This window comes from Carassius gibelio, chromosome A9, assembly GCF_023724105.1.
Source record: "Carassius gibelio isolate Cgi1373 ecotype wild population from Czech Republic chromosome A9, carGib1.2-hapl.c, whole genome shotgun sequence".
NCBI classification, from domain to species: domain Eukaryota; kingdom Metazoa; phylum Chordata; class Actinopteri; order Cypriniformes; family Cyprinidae; genus Carassius; species Carassius gibelio.
In genome coordinates this window covers 4,522,383-4,532,641 of record NC_068379.1, presented here as the reverse complement: position 1 = coordinate 4,532,641, position 10,259 = coordinate 4,522,383, and the positions used below count along the sequence as shown (strand labels likewise).

General features: G+C 34.4%; 1 long non-coding RNA gene across 1 annotated transcript; it reads right to left on the bottom strand.

The window, feature by feature from the left end:
• Positions 1–4,152: 4,152 nt before the first annotated feature.
• LOC128019484 (uncharacterized) lies at positions 4,153–10,018 on the bottom strand. The gene is made up of 5 exons (XR_008185174.1): positions 7,308–10,018; positions 6,296–6,424; positions 6,093–6,177; positions 5,405–5,532; positions 4,153–5,284 (listed from the first exon to the last, which is right to left on the bottom strand). It is a non-coding gene; the product is annotated as an uncharacterized LOC128019484 (long non-coding RNA).
• Positions 10,019–10,259: the final 241 nt, after the last annotated feature.

The following is a 10,259-nucleotide window of genomic DNA, read 5'->3' as shown; positions in this document are numbered from 1 at the left end:
CTGTAGTATAGTAATAGCACATTAATCACCAAATTAACTATAGTTGTACCACTGTAATGGTAGTGTTTTAATGTGCTTTTATATGACATTTCACAGTAATCACATTTACTGTACCATGCTTGTAATACCTTTTTTTTGTTTTGTTTTGTTTTTTTTTACATTAAAAAACATTTTTCCCATATTGTAGTTCAATTCATATTGGTTTATATCTTAAATATTTTGCTCACAGATCACTATTAACATTCTGTATATAATTCTGTTTTATTTTCTTTCCCCTTGTATTAATTTCTTAGCTGAAAAGACGTAAAGTAAGCAGTCACCCCAGTGGTGTTTGTGGAGAGGTATTCCTTCAGAAATGGAGAAGACAGAAAGCTGCAGAGGCAGGTTGGTCTGTGATAGTTTGTCCCTTTTATCAAACATTCCTGTTGTTATCATTTGCACAGCATTTTGTTGTTTCTTAAACTGTTGTACGGTCCAAATACCCACACTTGCCATCTTTGCACATTTCCTTTATTTGGCCCAAGTGAGCATGAAGATCACAATGTGTGTCGATCTTAACATGACAAAGTTCGTTTCAACTTTGTATTTTAAAAGAAACTTCTAAATGTCTTTTCAATAGTCCCTATTAAAGATGACAATTTATTTTGTGGTGCTTCTAATTAAGTGATAAAAAGAAGTTACAAATGATGTACAAAATAAATATACTTTTCTGTGCACCAAGAAAACATGCAACACTTTGTTTTACTACTAAATTAGTCTCAATTTCTAATTATTATAATTAATATTTCACAAACATTGGAAAGTTGCGTGACCTCCTGTGAGATCTCTGCAAAAAGTCTCACATTAATTCCAAAACATGATGCATGATGGGATACACTAAGCGTTGTATAGGGCTCCGGAGTAGTATTGGAGAGGTTTAGTGTGTGTTAAGGACACCGTGCTTTGGCATTATTAAGACCGGGGACAGTCTCATAGTCACGTACACACACTCTCAAGTGAATAAGACCTCAAGTGTGGGTATCTGGAAAGGGGAAAAGTCTTTAAAATGATCCCTAAATACAGTCGCACGTCAAAGTCTTAATAATTCACTAATTCAATTTAACACTTGTATGATATTGTACAAGCCCCTGGACAATCTCATCTGACACTATCACAATATTGGAAAATCAGTTGCCCCACACAGTCAGAAAGTTTATATTGTTCATTGGCTTCTCATTAAATTACTTTAAATAAGCCCCATCAGTTCATGTTCCCACTATACGTGAGTAATGTTGCATTTAATTACATAATATTTCTATCCTTTCTGTCTTACAGGATTGTTTCCAGATAACACTGTAGTTCTCCGTCATGCACAAGGATTCACCTCTTTAAACCCCCCCCCCCCCACCCCCCACCCCCCCACACACACACACAGAGAAATGGTTCCTGGATCAGTGACTCAAGACTTTGCAGTGGTTTGATTTCTGCAGAAGATGTAACTTTGTTTTAATTAACCTTATAATGAATACATTGTGACCTTCCAGCAACCCATATACTGTACTGTATACAGAACCAGTGATGACAACAATAGTTAAAAAATAGCATTTATCATATTGATAAAGCATTGTGTTCTCTTTGTCAAGCTTCATACAGTAAACTTTACTTCTGGTGCTTTTATCATAAAAAAGCTTCAGTTCTCATCAGGAGTTTTAGTAAAGGACATATTCATGCACAGCAATCCCCTAGTTCCAGTCATGAAGTGAATGATGTTATTGTTAAAGTTATATTTCTGCATTTTTATGTAGCAGGTGTTTGTTTTCCTGAACACTTTATCTTTCTTCCATTGTTCGGACAATCAGTGTTTACGTGATGCTCTGCTGATTGAGTTTTATAGATGATATTGCACACTTGACATGCATGTCTTCATGATGTTTTTTTGTGAGTTTGAAACATTAAGTGTTGTATCACTTTCTGGTCAATAGAATCTTTTAAGAAAATGTATATTTTTACGGTGTTCTCTGAAAGATATATACCATATTTATAATGTTTTGTTTTTTAATAAAATAATTTGCACACTGAAAAATGTTAACGTTTACAACATAACTGCCTTTTTTTTCTTCATAGTTTTATTCTTTAAAAACGAGCTTGGTGACAGTGCAGTAATATGCGCACTTTGTCTTTAAATGAGTTTGACATATCTATAAATAGTGGAAAACTCTTACAAAATTATGTATGTTCATTATGCTTTATTTCAGTTTTTATTACTAGAGATTAATTGGTAAAGCAAGGCAAATCACAGAAACAAATTTAAATAATTTAATAACTTAATAATTTCACTCTTTACTTTTTATTAGTAAATGCTCTTGTCTTTGGTCAGGAAAAAATTTATCTTTTAAATTGAATGAAATGAATCTATTGGTTAGATAAGATACAACTGTGACTGTGCAGTTCACATCACGTGTTGTACACACACATGTACACATCGATATTGCCAAATTGTTGTCAAGCTGAATAACAATAATTTCTGTATTTGCATTATTGATGGAAGAAGGTGTAGACGTTAATAAAACACTATCTAATAGGTGGCAAATTTAATTTATTGTTAACCAATCTATCCCTTTAGCCGAAAAACGGAAAACAGCGTTCATGAATGACAATAAATGGTTAAGGAAGTGTGATGACGCTGCTCAGCTTTGATGTCATTGGCTGTGAATGTCCCTTGTCATCGCAGGACTGTCTGTGGTTGGATTATCTTTTAACCCATATTAAACAGCGGATCATGTTACAAAAGTATGTTTTGCTGCTATTATCACATTAGTAAATATATTAAGTCAACATTGGGTGTTTCTATGTTGAGAAAAATCACCTTTTTACCGAGATCCTAACACTAACCCTAAGAATAACTTCAATGAACTACAAAAAACAGCGCCTAGTGTTCCCTTTCCATAGATAGAACGATGGAGGCTTATGGGTAATGTAGTTTAAAAAGTTTTATTAACGAAATGAAATAAATAATATATTGAATGGTAAACTAGACATATAAATATGTTCACTGTGTAAACCACTATGATATATTTGAGAGGCATGGTGAAATTTAATATTTTAGAGTATGCAATATGTAAAATGCCTTTATGCCACCTTTCCATTCATTTCTGAAAACTGTGCCCAACATTATTTTATCAGCATAGCATAAGTAGTAATCATGCTGATTTTCGCTTTGATATGTTAATTGGACTCTGATTTACAGCCATTTGAAATGTACAGTTTTTGGCTCTTCCGGGGGGTGCTACTGGGCCCCTGGGGGTAGAAGGACAGTAAAACCTACATATATGTATTCTCCTCATCATGGACAACAAACTGAGCTGAGTCACATTTATATCTGACAGTTTTCACAGTCCTCTGTTTTCTAATTCTTACATCATTGCTATTATACCTTTTGACAGGACATTGTGAGGCCATCTGATGAAACATGGAAAAATTATAAAGAAATGTTTTGAAAATAAAAATAATAGATTATTTATTTGATTTTTGAAGTAAACTACAATAAATATAATGGATGAACCTGCAACAACATGCCATTATCTATTCCCCACTGTTAAGCAGTAATCAAGGACAATGTATACACATTGTGATACTTCACTATTACACAAGGACAAATTCATTCATATATATATATATATATATATATATATATATATATATATATATATATATATATATATATATATATTACTAATAACTAATTAGCAAAAATCTGTGTAAAAATGTCCTCTCACCCCTGTCTCTTGCTCCCCATGTGCTGGACATCAGTAATGTGTGTGCTCTTGGTTTTAATGCAGTACAAGATCCACGTTGATCATTCCTGCTACATTCTCAGTTATCCCTCAAGTGTTTGTAACTATAAAGCCCATGGCACCATCTTGTAATGCAGAATAATTAATCTCGTAACTCCCTTTCTTTCACAAAACAATTGGCATTTGTTACTAAATATAAACAATAATAACTTTCTGGTGTACTGATGTCCCAGATGTCATTAATCTGATCAAATATTTTTATGTCTTAAGTAAAAAATAATCCCAATAATGATTATGTAGTTTTTCCAAGTCTAAAATAAACACATATGAGCCTACCTAGTAAAATGATGTATTTAACAAGAATCTTCAGAACACAATATTCGTCATATTCATTTTATTGAAGCATAGACTATAAAGATGATAAAGTAGCATCAAGACAAATAAGATTCAAGGAAAATAATTATTCATAATCAAAAATACATTAACCTCATATATTAATCAGTTCACACAGATGAGTGATGAAATGTCCTTAAAAGTCACAGTCCCATCCAGTCAACTGTGATACAGATCATGTGATACATATAAGACATTTGATACTGTTTCAGAAAATAATGATTCCTTATCAACACATCTAAACTGGTTTCATCGTGATCTTCTCTCGTGTCTGGAAACAGCTTTTGGTTGATATCCAGCACTGATGTGGTGTAGCTTGTTCTCAGCCAGAAGATTAGATTAGATTAGATTAGATTCAACTTTATTGTCATTATAAAGAGTACAAGTACAGAGCTAATGAAATGCAGTTAGCATCTAACCAGAAGTGCAAGAATATAGTGTTTTATATACATAAAAGTGCAGAGTAAGTAAAGCTTATGATATACAGAATTTACAGTGGAGTTGCTATATACAATATTGATCAGAGTATATACAGAATATAAATATGAATGTAATGTAGGGATTGTATGTACATTATGAACAGAGCAAAGAAGAATTATATATACATTATGAATAGCAGGAACTTGAGAACAGTGGTAATAAATACAGTTGAATGAGTGTGCAAAAGTATAGTTTAACAATTTATTATATGCAAAATAATAGTAGTGCAATTATATTTATTGTAGAAATAGTTTACTGTGCTTGTACAGTAACAGCTTTAGACAGTTTATAGTGTAATAGATTTAACCATGTGCAGTCTGTGCAAAATATGAGTAGTGCAATACATGTATGTAAAGTACTGTGACCAGTGCAGTAAAACAGCAGGTGCAGGTTAGATTGGTGGTGTGGTGTTCAGGAGTGTCACAGCCTCGGGGAAGAAGCTCTTCCTGAGTCTACTAGTTCGAGAGCGTAGGCTCCTGTAACGCCTGCCGGATGGAAGGAGGGTGAAAGGTCCATGGTTAGGGTGAGAGGCATCCTTGATGATGTTTCTTGCCCTACCCAGACAGCGCTTCTGATAAATGTTCTCTATGGAGGTTAACTGGGTGCAAGTGAGATCTCCCAGTCCTAAGATCCCAGACCTGGTCAAAGTGAAACAAACAATCCAGATGAAGTTGTTTAATGGACATAGAGCTCATCTTATGTTATGTGTGATTTTAGCAGGGTGAGAAACTATGACCCTTATAGTACTGTACACTTACCATTCTTCAAGCTGTTTTAAGATCTTTTGAGAAGCTTTTTCTCTGAAGACAATTTACCACATCCTCTTCTTTCAGTCCTTTCAAGAGCATCACTTGGTCAAAACCCCTCATTTGGTTGATGAGATCATCTGTACAAAGTAAAATTGTTAAAATACTGCAATAAACAATTTCATTATGCAAGAATTTAGAAAAAGTTACAGAGGCAAAGGACTTGCTCATGAGACTCCATTAGCATGTGTAGTTCTCAGAGACTCTAGAATTCATCTATTGTTGCAGTAAATGTGTTTTCTTCCTCTAGAATCTTTCTCCAGAGCTAATGACTTCTCTCACAAATGTGTTTTAGTCTGTGCAGTGTAAGGCTTTGCTCAAACCAATCAACTATCAATTCACAATTTATAACACAACATTCACAAAACAGTGAGATAATGTCAATTGGTGTTTATATCAATTAAACCACTTTTATGACACTTGTATGCTTTTAAGAATAACAGGTGGTGTTTTTTTTAAAACTTTAGATTAAAAATGTTCCAGTCAAACTTTGCTAACATGCTATAATTATTATAGCTGTATCAAATAAAATAAAATAAATATAAAAACATTGGAAAGAATAATTACGGCTGACATGACCAGTCCTGTGAGAGATCATCATAAAGTCCTGTAACACAGCATTGCTTCAACACACACATACCAGAGGACTTCTGTTTGCTTGAGCACAAGATGACCATCTTCATTCCTCATCCTGAGCAAATCATTTCCTTGGTCTTCCTTCTCTTCTGTGAAACAAGATAATCTTACTCTGTGTGCAATGAGCAATATTGCTCATTAAACATATAATTAAGTTAATTTAAAGTAAGATTCAGACCAGAGCATTTGATGAGTAAACAAATGTACCTGGGAAGAGCTGATCGTGGCAAGAGTCGCTGAGACTCAGTAATAGCTCTTTTAGTTTTTAGTAAGGTTGTGATGGTTGGCCCACCAAAAACTTCTGAAAAAGAAGAACAGCATTATCTGCAAACAATCCTGTAAGACAGAAAGAAAGGAAATATTATTTCATTACATGCAACTTATACATTACTATATACTTTAACTTATACATTACTTACATACATTATTTTTTAGACCATGAAAGCATTAGTGAATTATTAAGACTTTGATGTGGGACTGTATTTAGGGATCATTTTAAAGACTTTTCCCCTTTCCAGATACCCACACTTGAGGTCTTATTCACTTGAGAGTGTGTGTACGTGACTATGAGACTGTCCCCGGTCTTAATAATGCCAAAGCACGGTGTCCTTAACACACACTAAACCTCTCCAATACTACTCCGGAGCCCTATACAACGCTTAGTGTATCCCATCATGCATCATGTTTTGGAATTAATGTGAGACTTTTTGCAGGGGTTTAACAAGAGGTAACGCAACTTTCCAATGTTTGTGAAATATTAATTATAATAATTAGAAATTGAGACTAATTTAGTAGTAAAACAAAGTGTTGCATGTTTTCTTGGTGCACAGAAAAGTATATTTATTTTGTACATCATTTGTAACTTCTTTTTATCACTTAATTAGAAGCACCACAAAATAAATTGTCATCTTTAATAGGGTTAATAGGGCGCTAATTTTAGCGCTTTGGGTTCTAGAAAAGCGCATTAAAATGTATTATTAGGGACTATTGAAAAGACATTTAGAAGTTTCTTTTAAAATACAAAGTTGAAACGAACTTTGTCATGTTAAGATCGACACACATTGTGATCTTCATGCTCACTTGGGCCAAATAAAGGAAATGTGCAAAGATGGCAAGTGTGGGTATTTGGACCGTACAACAGTTTAAGAAACAACAAAATGCTGTGCAAATGATAACAACAGGAATGTTTGATAAAAGGGACAAACTATCACAGACCAACCTGCCTCTGCAGCTTTCTGTCTTCTCCATTTCTGAAGGAATACCTCTCCACAAACACCACTGGGGTGACTGCTTACTTTACGTCTTTTCAGCTAAGAAATTAATACAAGGGGAAAGAAAATAAAACAGAATTATATACAGAATGTTAATAGTGATCTGTGAGCAAAATATTTAAGATATAAACAAATATGAATTGAACTGCAAGATGGGAAAAAATGTTTTTTTTTTTTTTTTTTTTTTTTACATTAAAAAGGTATTACAAGCATGGTACAGTAAATGTGATTACTGTGAAATAAGTCATATAAAAGCACATTAAAACACTACCATTACAGTGGTACAACTATAGTTAATTTGGTGATTAATGTGCTATTACTATACTACCGTAAAGCTACAGTTACTGTGGTAAAAAAAAAAAAAAAAAAACACATGGTAAATGTCTTGTTTACTGGGTTTTACCTACTTTTGTAGGTGTCATGGTTAACATGATTTTACTACAAATACAACTTACATCTTTGAACCTGAAATGAATATAAAACGGATCCCAGGTATGTGGCACGTCACGTGACCGATAGAGTTAGACCAGTTAGCAGCTGTGTTCATTTAGTTAAACACAATGAAACTCAAAGACAGCCTCGGATGACCGATGTAATACAGAGAGTAAACATAAGGCGCTCATCTGATTAATAAAGAAGACAGAATACGTTTTAGGACAGGCATTAAAATAGCATATTTACTACTACTCACCATAGACTGTATAACTCACCCAACCTGCGGCTCTTGCAAACTGATGGAAAGTATCGCGATGTGTGCTGAATGAGACTTCTTGAACGTGATTTCAAATCGATAAACATCTCATGTCAGTGACGCTAGAGGCGCTTGACCACGCTTCAGTTTTTGACGCTTTGGGGTTGACGCACAGCGCGTGATGCGCGTAGTGGGAGGGGCGGCGCTGTTTATTAATTATGTATTATTATTATTTAGGTCTTTCTTGGTTATTATTTCGAAGCTGTGTTGATTTGCTGTTTATTAATATTTTTAAAACTATAACGCTAAATCTATCAACATTTATTTAGATGTTATCATGTATTCATTCATTTCTTTATTTTAATTATATTATTTCGGTCTTATTACAGGTGAAATATTACAGTAAGCCAGAACACGGGCCGAGCGGGGCTCATTCTAAACCCCTTAGCGGACATTCATATCACAGAATCTGACAGCGATCAGAGGCTCATCAGCGACAGCATTTTTAAGAATCCTTTACAATAGCCTTAATAAAAACTCTTAATAAATCTGTAGGCCTATCGCTAATAAATAATTTATTTATTTATTTTTTTTTTTATTTTTTTTTGTTCTTTTTATTTAAACTAAATTGTTTCTTAATGTTAAAATGTGTTACAGTTACGTGTCAAGGACTTTATATTGAATTCTGTAATAAAAAAATAAATAAATCTAGGCCTATGAAAAAAATAAAAATCAATGAAAACGTAAAAAAAGAACCATTGCGCATTTTACAGCTAAAAAAGTTTTAATGTGTTTTTGTCACCAGCAATACAGTATGTTGCTCAGTTTTGTACAGTAAGTTAAGCTCCGATTTTTTTTCAAGTTTCAGTGAGTTTCTTCTGTTGTCCTGTGAAAAATTAAATAATAATAATAATAATTAATCAGAAAATATTGTGCTGATGCACGAAAGATGCCTCCAGTTGAAATGCATTAGTTTAAAAAAACGTGCTGCAATCATGAAAATAAGGAAATAAACGTGTGCCTGCCACGAATAAATAGATTAAATTACGTGACAAAATCACGAACTGCCGTGAGACTGGGTTTCCGTGTGTGGACCACGGAAGAAGAGTGTCATTGACTTGCGTTAGAGTTATCCGTGATCTCAGCACAGACTCACTCCGTGCTCGTATCACAGATTTTAGTTAGGCTAACAGAATCAAAGTGAATCTGTATGATGGCAGGACAATGCAATAGTTACAATAACAGTCAGGTTGGTCATGGTATTTGGTGTTGAAAAAAATAAATACTTCAAATGTTGCGTTTCCAGATGAGATAGCACGTCCATTGAGTGAGGTCTGTACTCCATCACTGAAACGATCCGTGTACGGACCACGGAAGATGAGTGTCATTGACATGCGTTAGAGTTATCCGTGATCTAAGCACAGACTCACTCCGTGCTCCTATCACAGATTTTAGTTCTGACTATAGCCAAAATGTGTGTAAAACGCCATCAAACTGGATTTTATGATGACAGGACGAGAAAAAATGCCAAGTTAATTACATGCCATTGCAACAGTGTCGACGAAAAGCTTGTAAGTTCCTAAAAAAGTGAGTGAGGTCAGGTTGTGGAGGTCCGTGCCATCACGGGACTTTTGTAACTGAAACAAACGTAATGTTTATGATGACAGGACAATGCAATAACTACAACAGCTGTCTGGTTAATGTCATTATGGCATTTGATATTGGAAAAGAAACAAATAGGCTACTTCAAATGTTGCGTTTCCAAATGAGAAAGCACGTCCGTTCAGCGAGTTCTGTACTCCGTTCATTGAAACGGGTATCCGTGTGTGGATCACGGGAGGTCAGTGTAATTAACTTGCGTTGGAGAAATATCCGTGGCCGGGTCACGGAATTTGGGGCAATTCCGTGATGGCTTCACGGATTTTGAGTTAAGGACCCGTGGACATTTCACGGAATTCTGTGAGACCAGGTTGCTTCCTGATATTGATGATCTTCTCAGAAAAGAAGGAGGCAAACTCATTGAATTTGCTTACTGATAGCATTTCACTGGGAATCTGACTTGTTGGTTTGTCAGTCTCTCAACAGTGGCAAAAAGAGTATGAGTGTTATTTAAGTTACTGTTTATAAGGTTTGAGAAGAAATTATGTCTAGCTGTGGCTAGTTTCACATTAAAAGCATGAAGGCTGTCTTTATAGATGCTATAGTGAAT